At 27.5% G+C, this 15,562-nt stretch overlaps 1 long non-coding RNA gene across 1 annotated transcript; it reads right to left on the bottom strand.

Moving 5' to 3' along the window:
- Positions 1-3,422: 3,422 nt before the first annotated feature.
- On the bottom strand, positions 3,423-3,929 carry LOC124419806. The gene is made up of 2 exons (XR_006940825.1): positions 3,714-3,929; positions 3,423-3,642 (listed from the first exon to the last, which is right to left on the bottom strand). It is a non-coding gene; the product is annotated as an uncharacterized LOC124419806 (long non-coding RNA).
- Between the last annotated feature and the right edge of the window lie 11,633 nt (positions 3,930-15,562).

Genomic DNA, 15,562 nt, shown 5'->3' with positions numbered 1-15,562 from the left:
TAAATTTTGGCATCGGCAAATTTTTTTCTTTACAGCATATTTTGCATTTTTTATGGCACATTTCGTTGTTTTTATCTATTTTTTTCATATTTTTTATAATTTTTAAATAAGAGTAGATTCAAAAAATTTTTTGGGAACTCAATAAATAGAAAATGTTTTTTTTATTTTTTTATTAGATTTTTTAAAAAAATTTATTTAAAAAATAAAAGTTTAAATGAAATGTTTTTAATTCTAGCAATCATAAATTTTTAACGCCATTCATTTTAATTAAATTACTTCTGATTGATAAAATTCTGTTTACCATTTTATTTTTTTTGACCCATTCACTTTGAAAACATATTAAATAGAGACCTAAGTGTACTTTTTCTGAATTATTGAGTATTGCTTAATCCGAATCCAATTCTCCATCTATTTGGCCATATTTAAATGTGATAAGACACCTCCATTTATAAAATCCGTTATGTGTTCCGAAAGTCTTATCTGTCGACTTTAAAATAAATGTTGAACACATTGAGGCAAATACGTTTGGCCCTTTAGAAAAGAACTTTAACGCTTGTAACTGGCATGACTTTACGACTTAGACGCACATAACTATCTAAAAGTAATATATATAGCGATGAAATTCAGCATAAATATGTTATATTAGAACCTTAATATTATTGTAAACTTTATAAGGATCGGAACATAATTGACTCCCCATATATGTATGATCTCCTTCAGACAATGATTTTAACACTCAAAACTGCCCTAAAAGTACGATTGACACTTGGCGTAAATATTTTAAGTAAAGCCAAAATCTCTTAACTAGTTTCAAAAAATTACTTTACAGCACAAAGTTTGATGGTGGATATAGAAGATTTAGCATCACTGAACGAAACACTTTTACTTTATTATGATATTTATCTGATTTTGATTAGGCAGTGCTTAACTTAGTCTCAGTGTTTCAACTTTTCTTAAATTTAAACAACTTTTGTTATTTTCAAAATTACAAAGTTTTAACGATTTTTTTAGTCTTGCTTAACATTTCCATGGAATTGCTCATATGCAACAAAAATAATTATTTATTATTTATTTACACAAAGTAATGTCCATTCCAAAAGCCTCGAAAAGTCAAACGTAAAAATTAATAACGAAAAATACAAAAATAATAATTTTACAAACATTGCAACCAAACTGACTGACACTTATTCTCAGTAGGCAAACATGATACAAAAAGCCAACACAGGTATATGAAAATTATTTAATTTAAATTACAAAAAAATCATTATACCCTACACCACTTTAGTGGGGATGGTATATTGGGTTTGTGCTGATGTTTGTAACACACAATAATATTGGTCCTATACCCAAGTTAAAGTATACCAATCGGCTTAGAATCATTTTCTGAGTCGATTTAGCTATGTCCGTACATCCATCCGTCTGTCCGTCCGTCTGCCTGTCTGTCTGTCTGTCTGTCTGTCTGTCTGTCTGTCTATGTAAACCTTTTAATGAAACTACAGGTCGCAATTTTGAAGATAATTCAATGAGTTTGATGAGTTTGGTACATGATTTTCTATTGTCCCAGGGACGAAGCCTTAAATGGTTGGGATCGGTCCATTATTTCACCTGGCCCCCATACAACCGAACCCTCCAAATAGGACTTTTAAGTTCATAATTATGTTTAATATACTCGTATGTCGACAAAAAGCTGCAAAACAAAATTCTATACTGCTATCCTTGATGACCCTCATAAGCTTTATAATTATAGGCTCTCATTTGACCCTAGCCCCTATAAAAAGCCCCCCTTCAAAATTAAACTTAAATATCCACCGTTTTATTCAATAATAAATGACGCAAGGTACAATTCAACATAAATATTTTATTATATACTTAATCACATTTTACTTTTTTAACAGGTGTAGGGTTTTATATGGTCGTTCTAGCCCGGCTATAATTTCCTACTTGTTTTACATTGAGGTCATATTATTAAGAGAAAATTAAACAATTTATTCTTCTTATATTCATTTAAAATTAAGATATTTTTATTACTTTGTTGTCAGGTCAAGAAATGGTCAGTTGAAGTTAAATAATATGAAAGTAAATAAAATTATAAGGAATCATCTTATTTGCGTTATTTTTGCTGTAGCTACTTTCTTCTTTCTTATTTAATGTGCTAATTAAGTTTTTCTGCGGGAAAGTCTTTCGAGAGCCTTGATAAATAAGTAAAAGAAAACGGGCAAAAAGTAAAATTAACTTAAATTTAAAATATAAATAAAGTGAAGGCAAAACAGATAAAACAATGATAAAAAGTTGACAATACGCAAATGACCTATTTTTATGCAAACATTAGATCTATTTCTTAATAAAATAGAATTAAATTTTATATCATTATTTTTTGTTTCAAAAAATGTCACTTATATGACATTAACCTTTACCACCATCAATGTATAAATAAGTAAGGAAATTAAGTTATCTATGTAAAAATTCCTCCTTCATCGGTAAATAGCAATTTTATGATTGACGTTTTTGATAACTTAAAACATTTCAAAAGGTCTGAATTTTGTTTAAGAAAAATCCTAAACAAACTAAAAAGGCAATAAATCATTGTTATAAGGGAAAAGGTTTTTTATGGGACATCAGCTGCTATCTTTGTTGAAAATCTTTTAAATCCAATCGCAACTGAGGATTTATACATACACCAAGGAACACCGTATAAAGGATTAAGTGTAAACTACTAAAATTTATAGAAAAACGCGGAAAACATTTTATGATTTTATTTGTGCACAAAATGACTGTAGTTTTTTCATTGATTTTCTGTATAAACCCCTTACAATAAATCATTAAATTTTGTAAAATCTTTTACAAATACAACACGACATATACAACATATGTATATTAAACCCCGTATTCTGTGATTCGGACAGAAAATTATTTTTAAAATTTTGTATGAATAACACTCAACAAATATTTGTGTCTGTTTGGTATACAATTTTAATATTTCACTCATTCTTATTTCAAATTTTATTTTAATCAATCATTTTCTTGTAAATAAAAAACTTTTCTTGACTATTTATTTTATTTACTACACTTGTAGTAATTTTAAAAGTTTTTACAATTTTAAAGCTAATATCAGAGAGGAAGTCATAGACGGAATAAAATTGAGAAAAGTGTACGAAAGAAAATAAGTTTTTCGAGATTTTCAATGCCTTTTGCTAATTTTCAATACACAGAGAAAACAGATTCGTTATGATAACCGAATTTGTTTCCAATCGAATTTAGTCGGTTCTCACAACTATACAAAAATTCGATTGCAACTATTGTAAAATTTGGTTACTATTACTGAATATATGGTGTACACAATTTTTTTATTTATTATTCGGTAATCTGTATTAAAATTATTGGTATTTGTAACTGAAATATTATTAATTAAAAAACAATTTGTGGATCGTGTGTATTTTGAAATCTATTTTATTTTGCTTAAAATATTTACATTACAATATGTATAAACTTACAAAACTTATATATAAATATAAAATAAGAACTTCTTCCCTTTAGTTTTAAGATTTTGATGGTAATAAACACAGTTTTTATGTTTCAGGGATTTTGCTTCTCTTTCTGTCCAACATTTTCAAAGGAACACTAGCTTTTCAAGCCTTAACGCTGCTGCACAATTATTAAATATTATAGAAACATAACATAAAATAGATTATAAGATATAAAACATTAAACATTACCTTTTTTATCCAAATTTCTGCATTAATTTATTCCCAAATATAAATCGATTTTTTATTTTAATTTATAAATTTGTTTTATTTTGTTTATTTTTGTATACGTCAACTATAATTACCAATTAATTGGTTGTAAACATCGAATTTGGTTCCTTTAACCGTAATTTAATTTTAAATAATTTTTTCAAATGATAATTGATTGCAGTGCTCAATATTTTATACTTTTAACCGTTTTTCGGTCACAGCGACTAATACTAGATGTTCTTACGTATTAATCCTAAATAAAAGATGGTTGCTTTTACTGAATTAACAAATAAATATGATAACCGATACAATTCAGTTCAAATTATTAATTTGGAATTTGTTACAACCACAATTCGATTATTATTATATGTTTTTAATACTGAATATAAAAAATCTGTTAATTATACAGTTTTTCTATAACAGGGATACAATTGTAATTAATTTAACTAAATATTTGTAATGATAATCGATTTTCAAACGATCTGTTTTCTGTGTGTACCAAACTGCTAAGGGCTGAGCTTGTTTTATGCAGACAGACGAAATCGAATAAGAACCATTAATAAACATACTTCTTTGGGTCCAAAATGAATATTTCTTGGTTCAAATACCACATATGGTGGTGGAGGATATAAAGACAATTGAAATATTTGTTATATTTATAAAGTTTTTTCAACGATGCGTATGGGTAATAACTAATTCAAGGATACGTATACGTATCTTACTGTTGGAGAACGAAAATGTATCAAAAATCCCCTTTTAGACCTGGTAGGTTCTCCGTAAATAAATCACAAGAGTTTTATATTCGGCTATGTCAAATCTTATATACCTATTAAATAACTATCAAATCATTGTCATATAAATAAACTTTGATATTTATGAATATTTTATTATTATCGATATTATTATGAACATAAAGGTTATTTTTAAAAAAGGTCCAATAATAAAGGTTTAACTTTTAAAAACAAATTGTGTTTGTCCAATTTTTATAACCATAAACTGAATTTTTATAATAGGAGTTATATGCGTGGATCTATCCATATTTTAAGTTATGTTATGTCAGTAAGTAATAATTTTAAAAGAAATTTATATGCGAGGCAAAGCCGCTTATGGACTGATCATCGTAGAATTTGGATCGGTCTAGTAGAACTATAAAATTCGCAAAAAAGGGCTTTCACGCTTAATACAGAGCGTTAAATGAGGGATAGGGTAAATGTGGACGGATACCCACAAAATTACGTAGGAATATTTGGGGTCATACAGTACTTCCTTATGTCGATTTTTGTGGCCATATAATGTTAATTATGGACCGATTCCCTTAAAATTTTGTAGAACTATTAAGGTTCATTCAAATTAAATTCGTGTCGAATTTCATAGCGGTACTCTTATTTTTAGGAAGTAATGATCCTTTAAGTAGTTTTCTTTTGGCTACCATATATGGGGGGGGGTTGTTAGGATCAAATATGGGCCGATCCATTCAGAATTTTAAAGAGCTATTTGGGGTCATATAAAATTTGTTTATGTCGAATTTCATCGTCATATTATTTTGGTAATTTTCAATACCAAACATTTATGATTAATATAATGTTTTGTACAAAATATCGTGGCAACAACAGAAAGACAGACAGACGGACATAGCTAGATCGTCTTAGAAGCTTACGAGATGTAAACTTTTTAATTTTTGGACAAATTTCGCTCATTTTTTTTAATAGGAAACGTTTCGAAACGTGTCGGATAAATGAGAAGTGTATAAATAGATGAATGGTATCTTATACAAGTTTTCTCTGAGAGTAAGAACAAAGTCTTCGGCTTATTTGACTGATTTGTAATTCGGTCTACTCTTAACTTCTGTAGTTGTTGTTGCCGTCTCAACGGAGGTCATACTATCTGCGTGGTTGTAAACGGAAATGATGATTTTGCATATCGGAAGTTATGCAAAGATTAAATTAGCTTAGAAACTAGAGTATACTAGAACGGAAATTCCATATACGTAAATTGCTAAATTTGTATAAGAAGCACAATGGGGCTGTGATTAGTCGTCAGAGAAGCTCATCCAGTAGTTAAACAAGTAAGTAATTAAAGATGGGTGAGGGCGATCATATAATGTCCTACACCTGTTACATAAATAAAATGTGATTTAGTTTTCATAATAAAGCAATTAAGTTGAATTGTACCTTGCCTCAGATATACAAGCCAATTATTGTTGAAAAAATTGCTGACATTTAAATTAATTTAAAGTTCATGAGTGTCATCAAGGCTAGTTTGGAACTTGGTTTTGCAGTTTTTTTGTCGAACTATTAAACATAATAATGAACTTAATAGGTGAAAAAATAGGTAAAATAATTGACCGATCTTAACCATTTTCAATAGGCTTCATACTCTTGACAATAAAACATCATGTACCAAATTTCATTGAATTATCTTTAAAATTGCAACATGTAGTTTGATTACAAGTTTACAAGCCCTATTCGGGGGGTTCAATTTTATGGATGCTAGGTCAAATAATAAACCGATATTAACCATTTTCAATAGGTTCCATCTATGGCACAATAAAAGATCATGTACCAAATTTCATTAAAATTGTAATCAAATTTAGTTTGATTACAAATACATGGAGGAATGGACAGACGGATGGATAGACTGATGAACATAGATCAATCGAATCAGAAAATGATTCTGAGCCGATTGGTATACTTTAAGGTGGGTATAGGACCAATATTATTGTACGTTACAAACATCAGCATAAACCCAATATACCCTCCACAATTAAGTTGTAGAGGGTATAAAACGATCGACGTGAAATAAGATCCACACGGTAGGTTTTCATTCATACCCTTCTCACGAAGGTAAAGTCTATAATAACTACCAATAAAATTTTATCACATCATCATAGATAAGACTTTTTTTAACCAAACCAAATAAAGGCATCCGCAATGGATGTTTAAATTTGTCCTCGGTTCGGCTGTATGACAGGCTTTCATATTTAAATTTCTTAGAATCATATAATGACCCACAATGTATAATCTCATGGTACTAAGATACGTTGTGTATATTTAATTAAATCAATTGAAATTATAAATATTAATATTTTTGCTGTGTAGAAAACATTCATAAATTTATTTAAATTGATCTCAATATTTTAAGAATATTTAAATATTCATGTATGGCTTTCATAGCCATTTGAATTCATTTGCATTTAATTCCTCATGAAATGCACACATTCCAGGGCAAAATATGGTATTGGAGGAGCATTACACACATATAATCGAATTAGCATAAACTTAGTTATTATATTGATTTTTAATCACAGATATGTAAATTAAAAAATATGACCAACCAATATATGAGTGTCAATTGTCTTATTACCGTAAAGCCAAAAAATTAACACTTTTCAACTTTACTTAAATATATAATTTTAAGATTTTTAACTAAATTTTTTTAATTTTCTATATTTTTTTTAGCACAAGTCATGTTGAAAGACAAATTTTAATTAAAATGTACAAATTGCTTGCCATAGAACATGTTCGCATAATAGCTGTTCTCTAAATCTATCATCAAATAGTTTAACAAACAATGCATGTTTTCTACACCTTAATCGTTATTAAATAGAAATTCTTTGTAAGACAGGAATGAAAAAGATTTGAACGTCGATGACGATAGAAATGTCGATGATGATGATAATGATGATACACCCAGAACATGGCACGATTTTGCAGCAAATAAGAAGCCATATCTTCTAGCAAATGCAACCAATTGTTATAAAGCCATAAAAATGTTATATGAAATGCATAAGAATTTTATAGTTACATGTCATGATACTTGGGTGATGTAGAGAAGAAAAAAAGGTGTTACCAGGCAACATTCTCACATAGAAGATTATTTTATTTTATTTTAAAAACTTTAAGCTGTGTACGATAGTTTTACTTTATTAAAGTCAGCCTACTTCCTATATATTTGTACCGTACATCATGTCCATGTAAACTTTATGAGCAAGATACACGCAGAGTTAAAACACTGTTCGACATGGTTACTATTACGAATCTATGTTCACTGTAACATACATTGTTATCAAAAATATATAATTGTTATGTTAATTCTATTTAAACTGTATTGTTGTTACTGTAATCATTTTCATGTTCATGGAAATTATAAATTTTAGTATTATCCCCCTAAAAAAATTTTATTTTGTTGAATAACTAAATAATGGTAACAATGAAAACATATTATGTTACTTACAACCATATAAACTTAAAAATAACCATTATATGTTATGTTGATATATTATACATAACCATTATATATTTTGTTGTTCTATGTCTGTAAGTAGTATGTGTGTGTTGTTTTACTAGACAAGAAAATGACTTGAAATAATTCTCATTTGGTTTATAACATTATATGTATAAGTATTTCACTTTTTATAGAATAATGTAGTTATGTTTTTGTTAGTCAAATTTAAATTTGTGAATCGTGCCATGTATTGTAAGTTTTTTTAAAAAGTGTAATTGTACTGATTCATTTCGATACATATATCGTAACTTTGATCACATTGGATCATAATATAGTCATGTATAACACACAATATTATGGTAAATAAAAAAATATTATGATAAAATACTTCTACTGTATTTAATCATAATATGTTATTTTAAATTGTTACAATAACCATAATATATTTAGACTACAATCATAATTTTAACCATAATATGTTGCTCTTCGAAACATGGATACCACAGCCATGTTTATTCTCTGCGTATATAGGCCGCGTACATCGAAATTAAGTTAAAATTTAAAATAATAGTTTTTTTATGAAAAATAAATAATTTTTAAAATTTATAATCTGTTCTCGATTAAACTTTTTAATTTAATTTTTTTAATTATGCTATGAAGCCATTTTTTTTCAAAATTAAGTTAATTAAGTTCCAAAAGTGTTCATTAACGGTATTCTGACATCTATTTTAATTTCCAAATCGTATAAAATCTTCCTTCGTATATTTTTGAGTAACAAATTCACACTCTAAATTATACTTATAACTCTACAAAATCCCCATAAAATAACTAGTTTCTAGCCTTTCTGAACTGCAGGGTATACATAAATAGATTCACACAAATGACAAATCCATACAGCAATGTAGCTAATATCCAAATTTATCCAAAATTTACTAAATAATCTGCTGTTTCACTAAATTTACAAATCCATACCATTTTAAAGTAAAATAATACATTCATTTAGAAAAAATTAAAACAACCCATTAGCTAAATTATTCATAGAAAATAATTTTCGTTTTTCATTCCCAAAATAATGAAAACAAATTTATTTAACTTTATATTTTACAGATTCATTAGTAAATGTGCTCATTTGTCAAAAATATTCTAAATACATGCATATTATTTTAATAGCTATTTTATTTGCAATATTTTACTGTTATTATACGAAAATTGTAAATATTTATGAATATGTAGATTATGAGCGAAAACATAGGTATTTCTGTTTAATAGAACGTATCTAATTTTCAAATGATACTGTAAAGCGTCATGACAAAATACATGTTTAAAAGTTTTAAACATTAGAGTGGCTCTAAAATTAAATTTGAAAACTTTTGATCGAATATAATATATTTCGTTTGTGTGTTACATGAAAAAAGTCAAAAAGGCGCCGAATCTTAAATACCCTCCACCAGCAAGCTTATTTTTTAATGTTTGTTTAACTATCTAATTTTTAGATAACTTGACAAAGGTTTTGTTTTCGGTACTAACATTTATGAATGTATTGAACTAATTTTGATTAGGTCCATAAAAATTTAATTGAGTTTCTGTTGTGGATATTTTGCGTATTTACAAACATATTCACTTCGAACTAAATTTGTTTAAGTGATTTTTGAAACGATGTTGATAACTGTAAACCAAAAGTTTGATCAATATTAATACCCTTATTCTATAATTTTTCGTTCGTTTTTGTAAATGTACAGAAATAAAAATGTTAACATGGGTTTTAAAATTGGTTTGTGAATTTGATAATCAATTCAAATTTACCAGATGCACAATTTTTTTAAAGTTTCGAACAATTTTAAAAAAAAAATTGTTCGAAATTTGAAAAAAAGTTTGATGTGGTAATATATTTTCAATTTTATTTCATGTGGTAACAAAAATTGTTTGTCAAAATTATTACAATTATTTTGTTATTTTTTTTACCTATTCGGGAAAAAACGTTATAATTTTCTTTTGATATCGTTTATTTTCGCGAATATTATTACCCCAAATGTTTACATGGATGTTAAAGATATTCGTGCAATGGTTGAGCCTTCAAAATTCTGTTCTTCCATGTTTATATAGATGCTATAATTGTCCAAACAAAATTTGATGACTTTTGCTGTTGAAATTTCTGAGATGCGCGACCTTTACTATTTATTTCGAATAAGGGCGTAGCATTCTGACTTCTTGAAATTTCGAAATAAAAATAATTCCTTTTAGACATACAGGAAGACATTGGGAAAATATGTTGAAAATCGGTCTAGCCGTTAAAAAGTTATAAACGGCCATAAAAGGTACCAACGTCATCTTTTTATACACATTTTTACACCCTAAACGTACACATCTACTATTTTTTAGAAGTCGATGCAGTTCATCTGCATCTACTTTTCTTGTATATCTAATGCGTGAACTAGAAAACCTGTTTAACCTGTTTTTTGCCTTTTTTACCCCTTAATGCTCTAATTTGCAAAAATCGCTGTTTTCTGCAATTTAAAGAAACTATCACTACAAAAACACCTATTGTTGAAATTGACATTTCATTTCGTTTCTAACAGAGCACTTTTATGTTAAAAAAAATAACATTTTACACAAAATATTTATAGAATATAAATTCATGTTACGAACGATAACAGAACGAACGTTTAAGTTATAGAATAAGGGTATTAGTCAGTTTCAAAATACTTTAGCAATATGATTTATCTCATATAGTTTTTTTTAAATCAAAATATTATAAATTAATAGAAAATTATGTGGTATTCAGTGATTTTCATAAATACGAATTTATGTCAAATTTAATCCCGAAAACCACTGAACACTAAGAAGTGAAACGTTGTCATTTTTTTACAACAATAACGTTACGCTCTTCTCACAGACGAGTTCTGTGTAACTCCAACACATATGTAAGAATCTTACTCTCTCTCGAAACTTCAAAATTTTGTCGCGAAAATTCGTGGCTTATAGCACTTGAATATATTATTCATCATTTAACGTTATATTTTATTATTTTTTATTTAATAGCCCGAAAGGACATTTAAATTTTGTTGTTGAAATTAAAACTGAAAAAAACAATGTTGTAAATTTTCATATGGTACAAGACAAAAATATTTCAAATAATTTATTTATTATTTCAATATTGCAGATTAAAAAGCAAAGATGCATTCATATATAATATTTATAGATAAATCATGTTGCAAAATATTCAAAGAAATCTTTTAAAATATAAATTTCAATGTAATAATTTTTTTCAATATTATGTTGACTTGAGAATTCTACAAATACATTTCTAGACTTAGGTAGCGACTGACAGTAGACTTAGGTACTTTTTGACAGCGTTTCATTTCTTAGTGTTCTGAGCCGAAAACTTTGATTATCAATTTGCGTTTAAGTATTTTTCGGAAGTGGACTTTTTATGGGAGCTATGACTAATAATTAACCAATCCGGGAAACATTTTGTAGAATTTCAGATGTGTACATAAAACATACTTTAGTTGAATTTTATTTTGATAAATTTATAATTCACTAAAATATGTGCGTTTAAGTGATTTTTGAAAGTGGACCTTATATGGGAGCTATGACTAATAATGGACCGATCCTTGAAAAATTTGGTAAAATGAACTTTGTTTATACGTGAGCGTGTTTTACTCAGACAGACAGACGGACATAGCAAAATCGACATAGAATTTCACAAGAACCCAGAATACGTATACTTTGTTGGGTCTTAGATGAATATTTCTTGGTGTTATAAACGGAACGACAAACTTATATACACCCTCTATCACCACTGATGATTGAACGAAACTTTCAATTAACTTGTTTTTTATAAAAAAGGAGTCATCCTTCTATACTATATTACATGAAATATTATCATTTTTTTATCAAGCATTTTCTTTCCATATTCTTACCAAATTTAAGGAAATTAAAATGTTTGATATATAAAAGAAGAATTTCTTACAAAATATCTTTCACTTTAATTGAATGGCATTAACAACAATATAAAAAATTTAGAATATTCTTAATTGTAATTTACTTTCGCGTTCTGTAAAAAATAGAAATAGCATTAAGATAGTGTGTGTGTGTGTATATGTTCTTTTTTTGGAGAAATTAATGTCTTGCTATTTAGCTAATTCACTCGCAGGTCTTTTTGCCCATTCTGATACCTTAGAATTACCATTATCTTTCCTGAGCTCCCCATGAGAACCAGTCCGTATTTTTTAAAACATCTATCAGAGACAGTCCAGATCACGGAAAAGAGCTCTAAAAAGAAAGAGTAGTCTGTGCTCTTATAAGACAGGCACAAATAAAGTGTTGCACAGTGGTATAGAAAAAAAAAAGAGGGAAATAATTCGGTAACTTCTAAACGGTTAATCCGATTTTAATGAAATTTGATATGCACAAAAAGGAGGTGTTGTCGAGTTTAGGTTTTGAATTATAAAATATAAATGTCGGGGTTTTTACAAAGAAGCAAGTATTTGTATATAGAAATAAAAATTGTCTTTGTTTAATAATTGGTCGTACAATAGTAGTAAGCAACTTTATTTTTGACTTTGATATAAATGATAGTAGTAATAAATTAGAACTTTAACATTTCGAATCATTAATTTTCATTGTAAGCTTTACTCACATAACTACTTACTTTTCAATCACTGCTACTAACCGTCCGCATTTACATTCATATAATTAGATATGTAAGTTCTTGAGTTTGAGTTTTGACATTTTATTTGTCATATTATTGAAAACTTCTTATTTGTAAGTACTTATTTAAGTAGTAATTGTAATACCATTACTGTGTTAAAATAATGAATTAAAATGGTAAGGAATTTACATACAAAGGTATATATAACCGGAAATTAAGTTTATTTTTAATAACTCCCTCAAATTTTGTACGTGTAAATATAAGATGAATACAAATCATAATACCAACGTAGATCTGTATAAGTTCACAATTGGTCATAACTCCCATACAAGGCTCACCTCCTGCCCGTTTAAGCGCATATTTCATTGATAAATAAAGCTACCGAGATAAAATTCAACACGAACATGTATATGTATTAATTATTCTTCAATTTTTTTTCGAATCGGTCCAAAATTGGTCATAACTATATATAAATAAATAAAAATTTTATTTATGAATATTTTTAAATGAAATTTTACAGCTAGGTAGATTTTTTACTCAAAATCCAAAATTAAATAAAAATTTCGAATTTTCTTATTAGAAATCCCGGAATTCCCAAAAATGAAATTTTTTGGTTTTTTGCCTATTATATCCATACCAGGGGCGGGGTTATCGAAACCCGTTACAAAATGATTAAGAACATATTGGGTCATATAAAACAGGTCACTATAATTTGATATCGACTATGCGATTTGAGAATTTTTGCTCAAAATTGAATTTTCTATAAAAAATAGGGTTTTTTGGATGGACCTGGTCCCCTCGGTATCAAAAATTTTTAGGTTTTGTTTTCGAAAATCGGGAATATTTGGACCCGCTATTATCAAAAAACTAAAGTAAGAACGGTAAAAATCTTAAAATTTTAATTTTCAAATGCGAATATCTCCTAAACTATAAGAGATAATTTACTGCTACGACGACATCTTTTATAGTGCTCGATGAGGAGATTCTATATACGAAATTTTTTTTAAATCGGAACTCAAATGAAGAAATAGGATCGTTTTAAAAATTTAACATAGCCGAGGTGTCCTAATTTGAGGACCCCCCGCCGGGCCCCTGGTTGGCCTATAAGGTCCAAATTCAAAACCTAAACTCGACAACACCTCCTCTTTGTGCATACCAAATTTCATTAAAATCGGATTAACCGTTTAGAAGTTACCGAATTATTTCCCTCTTTTTTTTTTCCTATACCACTGTGTGTTGTACCGATTCCTCTTCTTAATCATAAAGAAATATAATTTTTACTAAAATTAAAAAATAATTGCTAGTATGATAAAGCTACTGTCAGCAATATAAAAAATAAAAAAGTTCAACTTATAACTATGTGACAATTAAACAACGCACAAAATGGCTATAAAAATATAGAGTAAAATTGCAATTTCAATTTAATGTCAATACTCTATATAAAAAGTAATTTTTATAGTTTTTAATAAAACTTTTAATGTCAAATAAAACATATAGAACAAAATATTAAAATTCTTTAAAATAGTATTTTGTGTTTTTTTTAGCTTATACAAAAAAATAAAATTTTTAATTAAATTTCATACACTCCATAAATATTGTATTTTGCTTTTTTCCATAGAGATTTTTATTTATTTTTTTATTGTAACATAATATTTAACAAAAGTAAACAATTTAATATAACTTTTTGAGTTGATATGATGATGTCAATTTTTACAATCATTTGGCAGATTTATGAGAACGTTTATATGTACGTCTAATTAAAAGATATATAATCTTTCGAAAATTTATTAAATAATTAGGAATCTTTTCAGTAAGAGGGAACTTAGTTCAAAATCAGACGGGGTTTACTATTCTCGATTATCTAAATATGATTTTGTACAAAATTAATTGCTAATTTTGTATTGTATTGTTTTTTAAGAACAACATTTCACAAAGTTAAAAAAAAAAAGCATCACAAGGTTGTATATTGAAACAAGTTACTAAATGCAAAATGTTATTATAATATTTTCTGTTTTTTTATAAAATATGCACGACAGTTGCAGGTGTCATGAAATGTGACACGTCAACACAAGTGTTGTCGAAATACGTTTGTATATCATTACGTATATTCTGCAACAAAAATAAAATAAATTAAAAGCAAGTAAGTGTTCTATATTATATACCCTTCACCATGGTGTGTTGTTACTTCCGGCTCAACATACTTAATTTCATGTTTCTAGATTCAATATTGAAGAAAATTAAGAAAAAAAAAACAAAAGAAGTACCTAAGTGTTCACTTTTTTCGATTCTCACCTAATTCCGACTCTACATACTTAATTTCATGTTTCTGGGTTTATTATTATAGAAAACTCAAAAAAATACATTTTGAAAAACGAAGAAGTACCAAAAAGTTCCCCTTTATGTCTTCTCACCTAATTCCGAATCTACATACTTAATTTCATGTTCCAAGCTACAATAGAATATTAAAAAAGTACCTTTTATTTGTTCTCACCTAATTCAGACTCAACATACTTAATTTCATGTTTCTAGGTTCAATATTATAGAAAATTCCAAAAGTACATTTTGTAGAACGAAAAAGTACCAAAAATTCCCCTTTGATGTATTTTCGTCGAATGCGGGCTCTATATTCTTAGTTTCATGGTTCTAAGTTCATTATTATAGAAAACACAAAAAGTACCTTTTGAAAAACGAAAAAGTACCAAAAAGTCATCTTTTATAGGTTATCGCCTAATTCAAACTCTACATACCTAATTTCATATTTCTACGTTAAATTTTATACAAAATTCAAAAAGTACCTTTTGTAGAACGCAAAAGTACCAAAAGTATCCCTTTTTATGTGTTCTCGTCTAATCCGGGTTCTACATACTTAATTTCATGTTTCTAGGTTCAATATTGTAGAAAATTCAAAAAGTACCTTTTGAAGAAAATTTCAGAGGTTGTCTCGGATTTTTAC

The sequence above is a fragment of the Lucilia cuprina genome, chromosome 4 (assembly GCF_022045245.1).
Source record: "Lucilia cuprina isolate Lc7/37 chromosome 4, ASM2204524v1, whole genome shotgun sequence".
NCBI lineage: Eukaryota > Metazoa > Arthropoda > Insecta > Diptera > Calliphoridae > Lucilia > Lucilia cuprina.
This window is presented reverse-complemented; position numbering and strand designations above follow the sequence as displayed.